The sequence below is a fragment of the Pristiophorus japonicus genome, chromosome 4, assembly GCF_044704955.1.
Source record: "Pristiophorus japonicus isolate sPriJap1 chromosome 4, sPriJap1.hap1, whole genome shotgun sequence".
Lineage (NCBI taxonomy): Eukaryota > Metazoa > Chordata > Chondrichthyes > Pristiophoridae > Pristiophorus > Pristiophorus japonicus.
In genome coordinates, this window is record NC_091980.1 from 275,282,230 (window position 1) to 275,302,208 (window position 19,979).

At 47.6% G+C, this 19,979-nt stretch overlaps 1 long non-coding RNA gene across 1 annotated transcript; it reads right to left on the reverse strand.

Annotated features, from left to right (window-relative positions):
- Nucleotides 1–1,635: 1,635 nt before the first annotated feature.
- Nucleotides 1,636–19,481, reverse strand: LOC139262360 (uncharacterized). The gene is made up of 4 exons (XR_011592953.1): nucleotides 19,094–19,481; nucleotides 7,251–7,499; nucleotides 2,129–2,247; nucleotides 1,636–1,894 (listed from the first exon to the last, which is right to left on the reverse strand). It is a non-coding gene; the product is annotated as an uncharacterized lncRNA (long non-coding RNA).
- Between the last annotated feature and the right edge of the window lie 498 nt (nucleotides 19,482–19,979).

Here is a 19,979-nt window from a genome sequence, read left to right on the forward strand (position 1 = left end):
CAAGGGCGAGGGAGAAACTTTTCCCAAGTCCACAAAAAGTTTAGTCCAAAAAAATGGCGATTCAACCAACACTGCTTTCACCTCCACTGGTGGTCTCGAGCCGGCCGGCACAGTGCTCCAACACAAAAAGCTGCCGGGGGCACCGTCAGGCAGCAGGTTGCACTGTTTATACAGAATATCGCTTCCAGGGCGGAGAGGCAGGGGTGCGCGCTCTGATTACGTCTTTAAGGCCGCATCCACAATACCGCGGCGGAAGTGGAGGGAGCGGGGCTGCAGTGAACATCGCTGCAAAAACCCGCGCAGACAATTTCGCTGACTGTGGTCATTGGGTCACAAATCAACGGCCACTCGACTCCACTGCTTGGCCGCCGCTTTCCGGCGGTAAGAGGCCTTTTTGAGAGGCTGAATTTCGGCCCCTTTTCTTTTTAATCAATGAGATCAAATTCTAATTTGGGCAATTTTTTCCCCCTGGCAAGTTTTGTGGAACAACTAAACAAAACAAGACAAAGCATGCGTACTTTCCCTGTGTATGACCAGATACAGATTCATTCATGCAGATCAATGGAGCTAACTGCTTCAATGAATATCCTTATTTTCTGTTCTAGTATAAAGGTCAGTGAAGATGGCTCAAAAGCTACTTGGGCATGAGTGCCAATGGCTCGTTTTCTGTGGTCCAGAAAGAGGGTATTTTAATTTATTCAAAAGGTCATGCTGAAGTAAGAGTGCTGATTCAAATTGCATTAGACATCTGCATTTCTCCTCCAAGAACTCTATGTTCCTCCAACTCTGGCCTTTTGTTCCTCCCACAGTTCCTTCACCCCACCAATGACGGCTATGCTTTCAATTATTTAGGCCCTGAGCTCTGGAATTCCCTCCCTAAACATCTGCACCTCTCCACCTTTCTCCTTCTTTAATTCCCTTCTTAAAAGCTACCTCTTTATCCAAAACCCAGTGTCAATATTTGTCTGATAGTGCTCCTGTGAAGTGCCTTCGGATGTTTTCCTACATTAAAAGGTGCTATATAAATAACCACATTACAACAGTGACTACACCCCAAAAAGTACTTCATTGGCTGTAAAGTGCTTCGAGACGTCGTGAAAGGTGCTATATAAATGTAAGTTTTTCTTTTTTTAATAATGCAAGTTATTGTTGTTGTATTTCTGCAGTAAGTGTGTCGATGCGGGGGACTATAATTGTTGCCCCTACGCCTGTTTCAAGTTAGTATGCAAATGAGTCATCTGTTGCAACAATTACAGCACATATATTCTACTCAGAAAGTGAAGGACATGGATAATTCATGCCTGTGTTCCTATAATAACAAGCTCTTTGAAACTGTCGGTCTTGCACTGCATATCAAATGTCAGGTTTGGCAAGCCACACAATACTCTACAAATTCATTAAGTGTAAGTTAATAAAGTAAACAGTAAATCAGGTTTAATAAGCTGTTTCCCAGGTGTACATCCTGTTAATAAAGATCTGATGTTTGACTTACTGGGGGTGACGCAAAAGGAAAGAACATAATTTTTGTAGCCATATGGAAACTTTTCCATTCCCTTTGTATTTTTCATACTTATCAATATGGGAATCAGGCTCCTGCTTAGAATCACACATTCGCAGCAACCAAATAGCTAACTAAACAAAAGGTACAAAAGGTGGTTTATCTAGCATTTAAAATAAGCCGATCAATTTGTAGTATAAGGTTTGGTAACTAAACAAAGCAAATATGTCAGGGACTGTTTACATGATTGACAATTGGCATACTGTATTAATGATCTAATTCGTTATTAAAAGAGAGTTTTACAAAACTAGTGCTGCAGTCATAAAGGAGATGGACCGCTTACTTCAATGCATTATCCTTGTGGGTCTGAGTCCCGCTCGAAGTCAGCACTGAAACCTGGCATCCAAAAGGAAAGAAAGAAGAAAGACTTGCATTTATATAGCTCCTTTCACAACCATCGGACGTCTCAAAGCACATTACAGCCAATTAAGTACTTTGGGAGTGTGGTCACTGTTGTCATGTAAGAAACGCAGCAGCCAACCGGCGCACAGCAAGCTCCCACAAACAGCAATGTGATAATGACCAGATAATCAGTTTTTTTATTATATTGATTGAGGGATAAATACTGACCAGGATATTGGGGATAACTCCCCTGCTCTTCTTTGAAATAGTGCCCTGTGATCTTTTACGTCCATCTGAGAGAGCCTTGGTTCAACATCTCATCCGAAATACACGAGAACCTAGCAAAACTGAAGATGTATGAAAGATATGAGACAGTTCACGCCCTTTTTATAAAACTTGGGTAGATGAAAGAGACGTTGTTTCTTAAAGCTCTGGGATAGGCGGAGGCAGGGCCAGCACTATTTGAGTCAGACTCGAGGAGAAGTGATAAGATGAAAAAGATTGGGAGCACGATAGTGATAGGGGATTCGATGGTGAGGGGAATAGATAGGCGTTTCTGCGGACGCAACCGAGACTCCAGGATGGTATGTTGCCTCCCTGGTGCAAGGGTCAAGGATGTCTCGGAGCGGGTGCAGGACATTCTGAAATGGGAGGGAGAACAGCCAGTTGTCGTGGTGCACATTGGTACCAACGACATAGGTAAAAAAAGGGATGAGGTCCTACGAAAAGAATTTAAGGAGCTAGGAGCTAAATTAAAAAGTAGGACCTCAAAAGTAGTAATCTCGGGATTGCTACCAGTGCCACGTGCTAGTCAGAGTAGGAATCGCAGGATAGCACGGATGAATACATGGCTTGAGCAGTGGTGCAGCAGGGAGGGATTCAAATTCTTGGGGCATTGGAACCGGTTCTGGGGGAGGTGGGACCAGTACAAACCGGACGGTCTGCACCTGGGCAGGACCGGAACCAATGTCCAAGGGGGAGTGTTTGCTAGTGCTGTTGGGGAGGAGTTAAACTAATATTGCAGGGGGATGGGAACCTATGCAGGGAGACAGAGGGAGACAAAAATGAGGCAAAAGCAAAAGACAGAAAGGAGATGAGGAAAAGTGGAGGGCAGAGAAACCCAAGGCAAAGAACAAAAAGGGCCACTGTACAGCAAAATTCTAAAAGGACAAAGGGTGTTAAAAAAGCAAGCCTGAAGGCTTTGTGTCTTAATGCAAGGAGTATCCGCAATAAAGTGGATGAATTAACTGTGCAAATAGATGTTAACAAATATGATGTGATTGGGATTACGGAGACGTGGCTCCAGGATGATCAGGGCTGGGAACTCAACATCCAGGGGTATTCAACATTCAGGAACGATAGAATAAAAGGAAAAGGAGGTGGGGTAGCATTGCTGGTTAAAGAGGAGATTAATGCAATAGTTAGGAAAGACATTAGCTTGGATGATGTGGAATCTATATGGGTAGAGCTGCAGAACACTAAAGGGCAAAAATCGTTAGTGGGAGTTGTGTACAGACCTCCAAACAGTAGCAGTGATGTTGGGGAGGGCATCAAACAGGAAATTAGGAGTGCATGCAATAAAGGTGCAGCAGTTATAATGGGTGACTTTAATATGCACATAGATTGGGCCAGCCAAACTGGAAGCAATAGGATGGAGGAAGATTTCCTGGAGTGCATAAGGGATGGTTTTCTAGACCAATATGTCGAGGAACGAACTAGGGGGGAGGCCATCTTAGACTGGGTGTTGTGTAATGAGAGAGGATTAATTAGCAATCTCATTGTGCGAGGCCCCTTGGAGAAGAGTGACCATAATATGGTGGAATTCTACATTAGGATGGAGAATGAAACAGTTAATTCAGAGACCATGGTCCAGAACTTAAAGAAGGGTAACTTTGAAGGTATGAGGCATGAATTGGCTAAGATAGATTGGCTAGATACTTAAGGGGTTGACTGTGGATGGGCAATGGCAGACATTTAGAGACCGCATGGATGAATTACAACAATTGTACATTCCTGTCTGGCGTAAAAATAAAAAAGGGAAGGTGGCTCAACCGTGGCTATCTAGGGAAATCAGGGATAGTATTAAAGCCAAGGAAATGGCATACAAATTGGCCAGAAATAGCAGCGAACCTGGGGACTGGGAGAAATTTAGAACTCAGCAGAGGAGGACAAAGGGTTTGATTAGGGCAGGGAAAATGGAGTACGAGAAGAAGCTTACAGGGAACATTAAGGCGGATTGCAAAAGTTTCTATAGGTATGTAAAGAGAAAAAGGTTAGTAAAGACAAACGTAGGTCCCCTGCAGTCAGAATCAGGGGAAGTCATAACGGGGAACAAAGAAATGGCAGACCAATTGAACAAGTACTTTGGTTCAGTATTCACTAAGGAGGACACAAACAACCTTCCGGATATAAAAGTGGTCAGAGGGTCTAGTAAGGAGGAGGAACTGAGGGAAATCTTTATTAGTCGGGAAATTGTGTTGGGGAAATTGATGGGATTGAAGGCCGATAAATCCCCAGGGCCTGATGGACTGCATCCCAGAGTACTTAAGGAGGTGGCCTTGGAAATAGCAGATGCATTGACAGTCATTTTCCAACATTCCATTGACTCTGGATCAGTTCCTATCGAGTGGAGGGTAGCCAATGTAACCCCACTTTTTAAAAAAGGAGGGAGAGAGAAAGCAGGGAATTATAGACCGGTCAGCCTGACACAGTAGTGGGTAAAATGATGGAATCAATTATTAAGGATGTCATAGCAGCGCATTTGGAAAATGGTGACATGATAGGTCCAAGTCAGCATGGATTTGTGAAAGGGAGATCATGCTTGACAAATCTTCTGGAACTTTTTGAGGATGTTTCCAATAAAGTGGACAAAGGAGTACCAGTTGATGTGGTATATTTGGACTTTCAGAAGGCTTTCGACAAGGTCCCACACAGGAGATTAATGTGCAAAGTTAAAGCACATGGGATTGGGGGTAGTGTGCTGACGTGGATTGAGAACTGGTTGTCAGACAGGAAGCAAAGAGTAGGAGTAAATGGGTACTTTTTGGAATGGCAGGCAATGACTAGTGGGGTACCGCAGGGTTCTGTGCTGGGGCCCCAGTTGTTTACATTGTACATTAATGATTTAGACGAGGGGATTAAATGTAGTATCTCCAAATTTGCGGATGACACTAAGTTGGGTGCGGTGTGAGCTGCGAGGAGGATGCTATGAGGCTGCAGAGTGACTTGGATAGGTTAGGTGAGTGGGCAAATGCGTGGCAGATGAAGTATAATGTGGATAAATGTGAGGTTATCCACTTTGGTGGTAAAAACAGAGAGACAGACTATTATCTGAATGGTGACAGATTAGGAAAAGGGAAGGTGCAACGAGACCTGGGTGTCATGGTACATCAGTCATTGAAGGTTGGCATGCAGGTACAGCAGGCGGTTAAGAAAGCAAATGGCATGTTGGCCTTCATAGCGAGGGGATTTGAGTACAGGGGCAGGGAGGTGTTGCTACAGTTGTACAGGGCCTTGGTGAGGCCACACCTGGAGTATTGTGTACAGTTTTGGTCTCCTAACTTGAGGAAGGACATTCTTGCTATTGAGGGAGTGCAGCGAAGATTCACCAGACTGATTCCCGGGATGGTGGGACTGACCTATCAAGAAAGACTGGATCAACTGGGCTTGTATTCACTGGAGTTCAGAAGAGTGAGAGGGGACCTCATAGAAACGTTTAAAATTCTGACGGGTTTGGACAGGTTGGATGCAGGAAGAATGTTCCCAATGTTGGGGAAGTCCAGAACCAGAGGTCACAGTCTAAGGATAAGGGGTAAGCAATTTAGGACCGAGATAAGGAGAAACTTCTTCACCCAGAGAGTGGTGAACCTGTGGAATTCTCTACCACAGAAAGTAGTTGAGGCCAATTCACTAAATATATTCAAAAGGGAGTTAGATGAAGTCCTTACTACTCAGGGGATCAAGGGGTATGGCGTGAAAGCAGGAAGGGGGTACTGAAGTTGCATGTTCAGCCATGAACTCATTGAATGGCGGTGCAGGCTAGAAGGGCTGAATGGCCTGCTCCTGCACCTATTTTCTATGTTTCTATGTTTCTATGACTCCTTTATATGACCACAGAAGCATATATAGGTAGAATAGGAGGATCCATAAAACTGATATATAAGGCAGAAACATGTACACAAATGTTACAGATGATGCATTTCACCATGGACATACTAACATATGAGCATACGAACAATAACAGACAGGCAAAGACCCTCTGGTCCATCGAAACTGCCCCACACAATTGTGATACCTTGTGTCTCACAATATATACACTTCACCCCACCCGAAACCATGTGATCTCCTGGGAGAGTTAAAAAAAAAGATTAAAAAAACCAAGGCCAATTTGGGGGAAAAAATCTGGGAAATTCCTCGCCAACCCAACCAAGCAATTGAAAGCAGTCCAGGAGTTCATACTGGCCCTGAATTCCCTGCAGAACCCACCTCTGGTGATGTCTGCCCCAGCCAGAAACAGGTCTAGCTCTCGCTTGAAGGAATTCAGCGATTGTGCATCCACCGCATGAGACGGCAGCCTGTTGCAGAGGTCCACTATTCTCTGGGAAAAGAACCACTTCCTGACATCTAACCTAGATCTAGCCTTATACAACTTACATTTGTGTCCCCTGTCCTTCCTAACCTATTTAAATCAAGCTGTCAACTAGAATGCAATCTATTCCCTTCATTATCTTATAAACCTCAATCAGTTCACTAAGTCTGCGCTTCTCTAAAGTCTAGAGTCCCAACTCTTTTAGCCTATCTTGATAACTAAGATGCTTTAAACTTGGAATTAGTCTCGTGGCCCTCCTCTGCACCCTTTCCAAAGCCTCAATATCACCCACCACGTGAGGAGACCAAAAACTGGACACAGTATTCCAAGTGCGGCCTGACTAAGGTCTTGTATAAGGACAAAATAGTATGCCCCGTCTTATAATCAATTGTCCAATGGATACACCCCAACACCCTATTTGCACTAGTTAGCGTTTCACAGCATTGCTCATCTACCTTTAGGATGTATGCACTAAAATGCCCAAATCTCTTTCTATCTCCAACTTCCTGAATGCTTTTCCTGGAAGGGTGTATGAATGTGGAGTATTTGCTCTGCCCACATGCATAACACTGCACTTATCTAAGTTATACATCACTTTCCAGTCATGAACCCAATCTTCCAACACATTAAGATCTGCCTGAAGCAGGCAAGTGTCATCTATAATCCTAATCAGGTGTGGTAGTGTAGTGGTGATGTTACTGATAATGTCAAGGCCTGGACTAATGATCCGGTAGACCATGGGCCCAAAATTGATGCACTCACCGCCCACTGCTGCTGACTGCCGCTGACATTCCTCCTCGGGTTCCACCCTGTGCCAGTTTCGATCTGGTCTGGAGCAGGCAGGAGGGGAGAGCTGCTGGGAATCGTCCGCTGACGTCAGCGGATGGCCAAGTGGCATATGTGGAATCCCGCCCACCGAGATGCCAGATTGGTGCGGGCAAGAGTGGGCGCCAGAACGGGGGTGGACTGCTGTGAGGAGGCTGGTCTGTCCCCGACGGTAGGTTTGAAGAGCTGCAAAAAAAGGCGAGTAAACATTTTTTTCTTTTTTTCTTTATAGGGACTTACCTGTATGGAGTGCCCTGAAGGTGTTTTTTTTTAATGCTTTTTCTTTCTGGTTTTTGACCCTCTGTGGGCCCGACTCCATCCTCAGCGGCACTTGGGCAGCAAGCACCTTTGCCGCCGAGATTGGGAGCTCCCGTTGGCTGCCACCCAGATTGGCGGCGTAAGACCCTTATTTGCCGCCCGCCGCCACTTGAAGGAGCTTTTTGATGAAAACGGCGCCCAAAGTACCGTCAGGTACCTCAGCGGCCATTGAAGGTCCTTTGGGCGGCACTTGAGCGGGTAGGGGCCTTCATCAAATTCGAGCCCCAGGAGTTTAAATCCCACCATGAGTTGTTGTGAAGCTAAATTTTCACAGTGTCATGTATCTTACATTATTATATATAACTGTATCCCAACATGCTATACATGACTGTAATAAGATATGACCTGTAACCACCAGCATACCTTACCACCGGGGGTGCACTTGCAAGAGACAGGTATATAAGCACAGGTCTCAGGCAAGTGCAGCATTCCAGAGCTGTGAAATAAAAGGTGCAGGTCCAGAGTGACCTTGACTTCACTACATGCCTCGTGTGAATCTGTACTGAGGGGACAGGACTTTACAGTGGCGACGAGGCTGGGATTACAGAATCCACAGAATGGCGAACAATGGATCAGATGAAAACTACAATGTGGGAGACAATTGGGAGGACTTTATAGAAAGGCTCCAGCAAAGCTTTGTAACCAAAGACTGGTTAGGCGACGATACAGCAGACAATAGAAGAGCCCATCTCTTGACCAGCTGTGGCTCGAAAACATACGCTTTAACGAAGGATCTGTTGGCACCTGAGAAACCAGCAAGCAAGGCGTTTGAAGAATTGAGCACACTGGTAAGAGACCACCTGAAGCCAGTGAGCAGCCTACACATGGCCAGACACAGGTTCTACAACTACAGACGCTGTGTGGGCCAGAGCATACCCGACTTCGTGGCGGAACTTCGGAGGTTGGCTAGTTTATTTGAGTTCTCCAATGAACTGAGGAGAGAAATGCAGGCATATTCCGAAAGCTCATAGAGACCAAGAACCTGACCTTAGAGGCAGCAGCACTGGTTGCACAGACATTCTTGGTAGGGGAAGAAGAAACGAGGTTGATTTACAATGCAGGTACGACAACTAACAAAATAATGGAACAAGGAGTTCATGCATTAGAAAAGCTGCTACCCCCACACATAGACAAAACCGGCAGAACAGGCTTTCGACAGCAAGCAGTGGCAACAGAAGCCATCAAGGGTCACAGGAACGGCCGATCACACCTCATCAACCCACAATGCGAGCAATCAACGATAAACTGAGAGAAGCTCAAGAGAGATCAGCCACACGCTGATCATTTTTTGCAAGCAGTCTGTGCTGGAGGTGTGGGGGTGGGCACTCGTCAAGGGAATGTCGATTTCAGCAGGCTGTTTGCAGAAATTGTGAATATACAGGGCATTTGGCCCGCATGTGCAAAAAAATGACAGCTCGGCTGGTATATGAATCGGATGGGTCGGAAAGCGGACCAGAAGATGGTGGGGACAGTACCCGGGACACCGATGTACAGCGGGTCAACACGATCAATGGCCGCTGCTCCTACGACAGGACGCCTCCTATAATGATGAGGGTCCTACTCAACGGGATATCTGTCAACATGGAGCTGGATACAGGAGCGAGTCAATCTCTCATGGGCGCTCAACAATTTGAACAACTGTGGCCGCAAAAAAGAGACAGACCAAAACTCACAAGGATCGACACCAAACTAAGGACCTATACCAAAGAAATCGTACCAGTCCTCAGCAGCGCCATGCTCTCTGTCACACACAAAGGGACAGTGAACCGACTTCCCCGGTGGATTGTCCCCGGAGACCCCCCAGCACTGCTGGGGAGAAGCTGGCTGGCAAAACTAAACTGGAAATGGGATGATGTCCATGCCATGTCATTAGAGGAACGGACCTCCTGCTCAACAGTTATAAAGTGATTTGAACATCTCTTTCAGCCAGGTGTGGGCACTTTCAAAGGGGCCAAAGTCAAAATCTACATCACACAGGATGCTAGACCGGTCCATCACAAGGCCAGAGCTGCACCCTATGTGATGAGGAAAAAGATTGAACACGAACTAGACAGGCTTCTGCGGGAAGGCATTATATCACCTGTGGAATTTAGCGGCTGGGCAAGTCCCATCATCCCAGTCATGAAGCCTGATGGATCCGTACGAATCTGTGGGGACTACAAATCTACCATAAACAGAGTCTCCCTACAGGACCAGTACCCGCTGCCCAGAGCGGAGGACTTATTTGCCACATTGGCTGGAGGTAAACTTTTCTCAAAATTAGACCTCACATCTGCGTATATGACGCAAGAATTGACCGAGGAATCCAAGCTACTCACCACCATCACCATCACCATCGAGGCCTTTTCATGTACAATCGATGCCCATTCGGCATCAGGTCGGCAGCTGCCATATTCCAGCGCAACATGGAGAATCTGCTCAAGTCCATCCCGGGGACGGTTGTATTTCAAGACGACATACTTATCACGGGCAGGGACACCGACTCCCATCTCCGTAATTTGGAGGAAGTACTAAAGCGGTTGGATCGGGTAGGCCTACGAGTCAAGAAATCCAAGTTCCTGTTTCTCGCACCTGAGGTTGAATTTTTGGGCAGAAGGATTGCCGCTGATGGAATCCGCCCAACAGAGTCCAAAACAGAAGCAATTCGCCTGACACCCAGGCCCCGGAATGTCTCAGAACTGCGCGCCTTTCTCGGGCTACTCAATTACTTTGGGAACTTTATGCAGGACTTAAGCACGCTGCTGGAGCTTCTCCACGTGTTACTCAGGAAAGGGTGCGATTGGTTTTGGGGGGACGCCCAGGAACGCACCTTCAATAAGGCACGCAACCTTCTGTGTTACAACAGTGTTTTGACTTTCTTTGACCCAGGTAAAAAGCTAGTTCTCACATGCGATGCGTCAGCGTATGGGGTTGGGTGCATTTTGCAACATGTCAATAGTGCGGGCAAATTACAACCCATAGCTTATGCCTCCAGGTCACTTTCGCGGGCGGAGCGTGGGTACGGAATGATAGAGAAGGAGGCGCTCGCGTGCGTGTACGGTGTCAAAAAGATGTACCAATACCTTTTCAGGGCCAAGTTCGCGTTAGAAACCGACCACAAGCCCCTCACCTCCCTCCTATCTGAGAGCAAGGCAATAAACGCCAACGCCTCGGCGCGAACTCAACAGTGGGCACTCATGCTGGCGTCCTACGACTATACCATAAGGCACAGACCAGGCACAGACAACTGTGCCGACGCGCTCAACAGGCTACCCCTTGCGACCACGGAAGGGTCTGACGAACAGGACTGTGAGATAGTCATGGCAATCAATGCCTTTGAGTCCACAGGTTTGCCCATGACCGCTCACCAAATCAGAGCCTGGACGGCCAGCGACCCCACGTTATTCTTAGTAAAAAGATGTGTCCTAACCGGTGACTGGGCAGAGGCTCGCGATGCCTGCCCCGAGGAATTAAAACCCTTTCACAGGCGCGTGCATGAACTATCATTACAAGCAGACTGCCTGATGTGGGGCAGCCGAGTAGTCATGTCTCTGCGAGGCAGAGAGGCATTTGTCCGGGAGCTCCACCGCGAGCACCCGGGGATCGTTCTCATGAAGGCCATAGCCAGATCCCACGTCTGGTGGCCTGGTATTGACGCGGACTTGGAGCTCTGTGTCCGAAGGTGCACCATTTGTGCCCAACTCAGCAATGCCCCCAGGGAGGCTCCACTGAGCCCCTGGCTCTGGCCTACCAAACCGTGGTCGCGGGTGCACGTAGACTATGCGGGCCCATTCATGGGCAAAATGTTCCTCGTAGTTGTAGATGCATTTTCAAAGTGGATCGAATGCACCATTTTAAACTCGAGCACAACCTCCACCACTGTGGAGAGCCTCACAACCATGTTTGCAACGCACGAAATCCCTGACATATTGGTCAGTGACAATGGTCCGTGCTTCACCAGCGCAGAATTCCAAGACTTTATAATTGACCACGGCATAAATCACGTCAAGACGGCACCATTCAAGCCGGCCTCCAACGGCCAGGCGGAGAGAGCAGTGCAAATCATTAAACAAGGCATGCTTAAAATCCAAGGTCCCACGCTGCAGGGTCGCCTGTCGCGACTGCTGTTGGCATACAGATCTCGTCCGCACTCACTGACTGGGATCCCCCCCGCGCAACTGTTGATGAAAAGGACTTTAAAAACAAGGCTCTCATTAATCCTCCCAGACATGCACGAAATCATTGAGGCAAAGCGCCGTAAGCTGACTGAGTACCATGACAGAAATTCGAGGGGGAGATGGAATGAGATAGGGGACAAAGTGTTTGTACTAAACTATGGCAGGGGTCCCAAATGGCTTGCAGGGACAGTAACGGGCAAGGAAGAAAACAGGCTACTAGTAGTACAAACGGACAATGGCAAAACCTGCCGGAGGCATGTAGACCAAGTCAAAAGCAGATTTACCAACAGCACTGCGGAACCAGAGGCAGACTACAATGTGGAACTTGCACCACACCTGGTGGACAGACAGAGGGAACAACCTGAGGAAAGGGCAATCCCAACAGACAGCCCAGGCGAGTCAACAACAATCACACCAATCGAAACAGACAGCCCAGGCAAGATACCAGCAACCACACCCAAAGAAAAACAGACACCAAGGCAAACAACTGAACCACAACTCAGACGCTCCACGCGAGAGCGTAGACCACCTGAGAGACTGAACCTATAAAAACAATAACACCTTGGGGGAGAGTGATGTCATGTATCTTACATTATTATATATAACTGTATCCCAACATGCTATACATGACTGTAATAAGATATGACCTGTAACCACCAGCATACCTTCCACCAGGGGTGCACTTGCAAGAGACAGGTATATAAGCACAGGTCTCAGGCAAGTGCAGCATTCCAGAGCTGTGAAATAAAAGGTGCAGGTCCAGAGTGACCTTGACTTCACTACATGCCTCGTGTGAATCTGTACTGAGGGGACAGGACTTTACACACAGTTGATAGCACTCTCGCCTCAGGGTCAGAAGGTTGAGGGATCCAGTCCCACTCCAGAGACTTGAGCACAGAAAACTAGGCTGACACTCCAGTGCAGTATTGAGCAGGTGCTGTACTGTTGAAGGTTTCAGATTAGACGTTAAACTGAGCCCCTGTCTGCTCTCTCAAGTGGATGCAAAAGATCCTTTGGCACTATTTGAAAGAAAACCAGGGGAGTCCGCGCTAATATTTATACCGGTGCAGACACGATGGCCGAATGGCCTCCTTCTGTGTTGTAAATTTCTGTGATTTTAATATTTGCACAGATCTTGGTGTCATCTCCAAAGTTGCAGATCGTATCCCCAACACCTACATCCAGATCATTAATAAGTGGTGACCGGTCTCCATGTCGATCATAATGCATCTATAATTATTTTTTGCTTACGTCCTGCCAGCCAGTTCCCAATCCAGGTCAATACATTACCACTAATACCAGAGACTTCGATCTGAGAGAGAAGCCTCTTGTGCGGTACCTTATCAAAAGCTTTTTGAAAGTCTAAGAATACAGGGGTCGAAATTCGATGACACTGTTTTTGAGGCGGTGTCACCATCTGAACAAAGATTTTAACTCCAGGCGGCAGTTGCCGCCTTGAACCGTGAAATTCATTTTGCCGCCTGAAAAGGGGATTGCAGCGTTAAATCAGGTGTTGCACTCTATTCTGGAGGCGGTAAGTGGCGGTAAGTGGGGCGTCAAGTGAGGCGGCAATATCCAGATGGCAATCATCATTTGTAACTGCGCCACAGACATACTGCCGCCACCTGGATTCAATTGAGGAGTTGATTGGGCGCGGCATCGCCTCGTGCGTATATTCACTTCCTACGCACTCACTCACAGGGTGACGATGGCAGACGCAGCAGCAGCTCGCCAGCGCGCTCACCGCTTCTCCGACGCTGCTGTCGATGCCCTGCTTGATGCCCTGTAGAGGCGCCAGGATACTACTGAGGACAGAGGATGGAAGGAGGCCACAGCCCCAAACATTTCGCAAGCTCTGGCGGGAAATGGCTGAAATAGTGTCAGTGAATGATGCTCTGCCCAGGACAGCGACCCAAAATCAGCAGAAGTGGATGGACATGATTCTGTTGGTGAGGGTGAGTATATTTTATATTAACCTGAGCATGCCATGCTCTAAGCTCAATGTGCAGTCTCTCCTCAATGTGAATGCGTACGACCCAATGCTCTACGTGGGTGAGGCCAAATGCAAGTTTTGCATTTGCAGCCTCATCCACTCCAAGCACCTGCATGCGCTGTTAACCTTCCTAATGCGGTTGTGGAGACCCACCCCTCATCTTGTTACCTCCTCAGTCTTCATACGTGTCTGGAAGACACTATCCTCACAGCAACCATTAGGTCCTCTCCCCCTCATTCAAGCATTGCCACACCAAGTACCCGCAGCTAATGGACGTTATATCGACCTTTAAAGACTCTCATACACTAACATGTTGTGAACTATATAAGGCAGTTCAGGCAGACGGATAGAAGGGCACTAACTCTGACGTTCTCTTTAATCTTGCAGGCCAAGCTTGCACAGATCAGAACACACCAGATTCAGAGCGGAGGAGGATCTCTGAGATGCAACCCCTAACTGCGGTGGAGCAATGCGTATCGGCGCTGATGGGTGCTGGTGGGTGAGGCTATGCCCCCTCGGGATAGTGACGGTATGTTGAGTTCCTTTGCAGCCTCTAGCAGGCCACTTAGCCCTGACACCACATTCCTTCACCACTTTCCATGAGACTGGCATTTGCGAACACTTTCCCAGTCCTGGCCCCATCCCCTGCAGGTAACCAAAACTTTGTGCTTTCAGATGATGACTCCGATGGCCAGGGGCCTGCATGTCAGCTTTCCACTGCGGGTGACAATGGAGGGGACGAGGAGGTGGAGGACATCTCTCTGGATGTGACAGAGGATCCAGCCGCCTCAGAGAGCGAGGCCAGCAGCTTTTTGGCAGAAGGCATGGCCAGGGAGATGGAGGTTGGTGATGCTCCGGAACCCAATGACCTGCAGCAACGCCACAGGGGGAGGGGAGATCAGGGGGCCAGCTCCCCGGAGGGTGAGTGCACGCCTGAGCAATGCTCAGCAGCATTCTAATGAAGAGCCCAAATTAGAGGATCTCGCAAGGCAATCATTGTGGATGCACAGCGATCTGCTGGGTGTTTTGTCAAGGATGCCTGAGAGTGTCGATGTACTAGCGGTGAGGATGGAGGAGACCGCCTCAACTATTGCATTTGTGTCTCTACAGCCCATCAAGCCCATCCTTGGCAGATACCAATGAATGTTGGATGCTTCAAGTGACCATGGGTTCCCAGACACGGTGGCACGGGCTATGGCTGATGTGGCAGTAGCCATTGAGCAGCAGACCGCTGCTATGGTAGGTCTGCAGACTGTCATATCGTCAGTGCGCAGTGGCAGCAATCTGTCGTGTGCTGCAGTCACAGTCTACCCTGATGCAGAGACAACTTGAATCCATGCAGGCACTGGCCACTGCCATTGTGTTTGGGGCCCTATCAGTTACATGGGGAACTAACGTTGGTGAAGCACGGCAGCAATCTAGAATGGAGTAGCAGCTTGGCGGGCCTGTTGGAATGTAATGTCCTCTCTCAGGACGACATCTTTCCGCACTTGCCCCTGACACTCTCTGCAACCCATCCACCACAGAGTGCTGCTGAGGTAAACAGTCCACAGCCGTGCCTTCCAGCGCCCGAGCTGATGCGGAACGTCCTGCTCGGCCATCAGCTGTGGTAACGGCGCCAACACAACAACATTCTACCAGCCTTGGTCAGGCAGAGTCAGCATGGATTTATGAAGGGGAAGTCATGCTTAATAAATGTGCTGGAGTTCTTTGATGATGTAACGAACAGGGTGGATAAAGGGGAACCAGTGGATGTGATGTATTTGGACTTCCAGAAGACATTGGACAAGGTGCCACATAAAAGGTTACTGCACAAGATAAAAGTTCACGGGGTTGCGGGTGATATATTAGCATGGATAGAGAATTGGCTAACTAACAGAGAACAGAGAGTCGAGATAAATGGTTCATTCTCTGGTTGGCAACCAGCAACTAGTTGCAGGGATCAGTGCTGGGACCCTAACTATTTACAATCTATATTAATGATTTGGAAGAAGGGATTGAGTGTAATGTAGCCAAGTTTGCTGACGATACAAAGATGGGAGGAAAAGCAATGTTTGAGGAGGACACAAAAATCTGCAAAAGGACATAGACGGGCTAAGTGAGTGGGCAAAAATTTGGCAGATGGAGTATAATGTCGGAAAGTGTTTGGCAGAAAAAATCAAAGAGCAAGTTATTATTTAAATGGAGAAAGATTGCAAAGTGCCGCAGTACAGTGGGACCTGGGAGTACTTGTGCATGAAACACAAAAGGATAGTATGCAGGTACAGCAAGTGATCAGGAAGGCCAATGGTATCTTGGCCTTTATTGCAAAGGGGATGGAGTATAAAAGCAGGGAAGTCTTGCTACAGCTATATAAGATATTGGTGAGGCCACACATGGAATACTGCATGCAGTTTTGGTTTCCATATTTACGAAAGGATATACTTGCTTTGGAGGCAGTTCAGAGAAGATTCACTAGGTTGATTCCGGGGTTGAGGGGGGTGACTTATGAGGAAAGGTTGAGTAGGTTGGGCCTCTACTCATTGGAATTCAGAAGAATGAGAGGTGATCTTATCGAAATGTATAAGATTATGAGGGGGCTTGACATGATGGATGCAGAGAGGATAGTTCCATTGATGGGGGAGACTAGAACTAGAGGGCATGATCTTTGAATAAGGAGCCGCCCATTTAAAACAGAGATGAGGAGAAATTTCTTCTCTCAGAGGGTTGTAAATCTGTGGAATTCGTTGCCTCAGAAAGCTGTGGAAGCTGGGACATTGAATAAATTTAAGACAGAAATAGACAGTTTCTTAAACGATAAGTGGATAAGGGGTTATGGGGAGCGGGCGGGGAAGTGGAGCTGAGTCCATGATCAGATCAGCCATGGTCTTATTGAATGGTGGAACAGGCTCAAGGGGCCGTATGGCCTACTCCTGTTCCTATTTCTTATGTTCTTATGTTGCTGCACGCACTGAGACCCCATTGAGGAGGAGCAGTAGGCCTGGGAGGGGTGAGAGGGAAGGGTTTGGAAAGCACTGAGAAATAGCCGCTAAGTATGGGTGTGCTAGTGGCCATAGATGGTGACCTTGCTCGAATCTGAATAATGCATAAGCCATTAAAGAATTGTGTGATGCTGGCCAGAGATGGTATCCTTGTTCCATAATGAACTAATGTGAATAGTTGCAAATGGATGTGGATGATAATGTTTGCTGTGGATGATGGCGTCCATTAGTGCTTCTTTACAGCACACTATGGTTTTTGTTGCAAATAGTAATTCATTGAATTTGTCACAATCTTGTCTTGTCATTTATATACACAGAGGCTTGAAGAGTGGGGCGCAATGTGTTCTGCAGATGGCCAGCTGAACTTTATGTCGTCCACGCGTCGGCTGTAGAGAGCGTCGGTCACCTGGCGAATGCAGCAATGTACTACAAACTGCGAGCTGTTGCATATATCACCTACAGGAGAGTGGAAGAAGCCGGTAGCATCGAAGTTGAGGGCAACTGTCGCTTTCGCTGCCACTGACAGTGAGGTCCTGGTGCCGATGTCAGCTGGGAGGTCTGTGTGCAGGAGGTGGCACAGCTCGGTGACCACCTCCTTATGGAACCACAGAACTTATGCACAGCTCCTCCGACATATCAAGGTAAGAGTAATGTGCACGGTAAACCCTGTGACTGTACGGCCTCCTGCCCCGAGGTCTGGGGTCTCCCCTCTGGCGCGGACCCACACTGGACTGAAGCCGTCTCTGTAGCCGGCACCTTTCAAGTCTTCGTCGCAGGATGACGTGATGTGCCATTAAGTTGCAGAAAGTAGCCGCGATGTGCTAGTCGCCAGTGGATGCAATCTGAAAGCCACCAATGTTTGTGAAATGCAAGTTGTGAGGCTGAGTAGTCGCAGCACGCCAACACCTACGCACTCAGTGAGGAGAGAACGCAGCACTGACCGCGACCTCAGTGGCCCGGCTGCAACTCCCTTTTAATACCGCCCCAGAATCTTTACTTCGACTTGTGAACGCCAGCTTTTTGTGGTGTGTTTCCGGTCAGCTAATAAGGGAGGCAGCAAAAGTGAATTTGCCAAGACTGGCACCAAGGAGGTGTTGCACGCGTACTGACATCAGGATTTCCATGGCGGTAGTTGGCGATGCGGCAAATCTTTATGCCCTTGAAAAAGGACAACCGAATTTCCCATCAGGCAGTACCCACGCCTAACGCCGCCACCCAGCCGTTCACACACCGCTGCCGCCTCACTCAGATGGTATCAGGTGGCGGTAGCAACTGAATTTCAACCCCACAACGTCTACTGGACTTCCCTCATCCACCAACGTTGTAACTTCTTCAAAAATATAGTTAGATTTGTAAGATATGGCCTTTAAATGAAGCCATGTTGGGTGTCTCTAATATGATCCTCTCTTTTCAAGCATTCATATATTGCATCCCTAATGATTCCCTCAAGCATCTTACCTATTACTGATGTTAAACTAACGAGCATATAGTTACGTGGGTTTGTCTTGTCACCGTTTTTAATGATGGGGACTACATTAGCTATGTTGGTAAAAAAATCTGTGCGAGCTGAGCTAATGTTTAAAAAGTATGATTTTAGAAATCAAGTTAGTTCTTAATTTTTTTTAAAGGAAAAAAGGCATCTCACTCTCACTCTGATATGAGTAATGAGCAAATCTTATACTGCAGTCAGACACTTTTTAATGTGTTTGCAATGAGCTTTGAGACATTCTCCATCTCCTGGCTCTGTCCTTCTCCATAATTTCCTGCAGTTGTCCTTCATTGACTGGTTCTGTCCTTCTCTGTCTATTGGCTCTGTCTTTCTTTAACTAATGGCTCTTTTCTTATTCTGGTTATCTTCCCATTAACTCCCAGCTCTGTTGTCCTAATCCTTGTCCTGACTCTATGAAAATCAATAGGCACCGGAAAAGCTCAACATCAAAAATTGATTGACGTTGTTCTTTACTTCACAACAAACACTACGGAAACTCGTGTTACCTCTCGTGTTACAGTAGCACTTGAATATTTTAACTATGTCAAAATGATTTCAAATCAGCCAATTATCTTTGTTTTCAGGCCAATTTATTTTACTCACAATTTGTTTGAAACATTTTGGTGGTGAAAGATTGCTCCAAATTATCTTTCATCTTTGAGAAGAAATGTTCCCAAAAGATAATCAGGTTCACCCAGAGGCCTGGGGCCGAAATTGCCCCTCTCCTTGAGGCCTGTTAGCACCGCATCTCGGCAGCCTCGCCGCGGAGTGCGATGGAATGGCCGCTGATAGCCCAATTGCCCTCCCGAGTTTTCCTGGTGGTGACCCGCTCCCCCCCTTACCACTCCGCTGCTGCCAATCCGTCTTAAGCACGTCATCACCATGTGCACTCCTGACGGCGACAATCCCCTCCGAAAATCTTCGGCCTTCCGTGGTGCCAAAACAAGCTTTTTCCCGGTGCTCTAGTGAGGCTGTGGCCTTCTGCAGCGGCGATGTGGCTTCCATTAAAGGGGCGGGCCTACTGCCGCTGCTGCCATGTTTTTTTTTGTTGGCCCGACAATTATACCCCCCGGGTTTGGCTGGGCCGCCAACAGGCAGCCTGGCACCGTCTTGGGTGCCAGGCCACTGGCCTGGCCGAAACACTCCCTGGTGGCCCAGTAGGCTGAAGTTTATAAAGCGTGAAGGCTCTCGCCTTTAAGTGAAGGGGAGAGCCGTGTTGACGCAGCAGCGTGATGACGTCATCGCAGCGGTGACTCCACTCCGCCCCCAACTTCCAGCCCTCAGATGCTGTCATTGTCGCGTCTTACCCCTCAGGTGTAGTCACTGCCCCACATTATGACCAACTTCTAGATCAAAACAAAAAAAAACAAAGCCGAATTTAGCTCAAGAGGCGGCCTGAATCGCAGCTGCGGTAAAAACCACCGAAACGGGGTGGGAGCACCCTGTTTCGGGCGGCAGGGGGGGGGTAATTTCTACCCCAGAGTGTTCCCACTCTCAAATCCATTGGTATTTATTATCCCAGGATCATCCCATTTCCCTAGTCTAATCTGAGAGCATTGTGGAGCCAGTTGGCCAGCAACCTACCAAACACATCCCCATGTTCATCATGCTTGGCTCCAACCTTCCCAAAACCAAGCTCTGCAGCTAAGATGTTAACTTGTGTAATTGTTTTTAGTTTGTGAATTTATTTTACAAAGTTAATAGAAAGTACCTTTGCCAAATACAAGT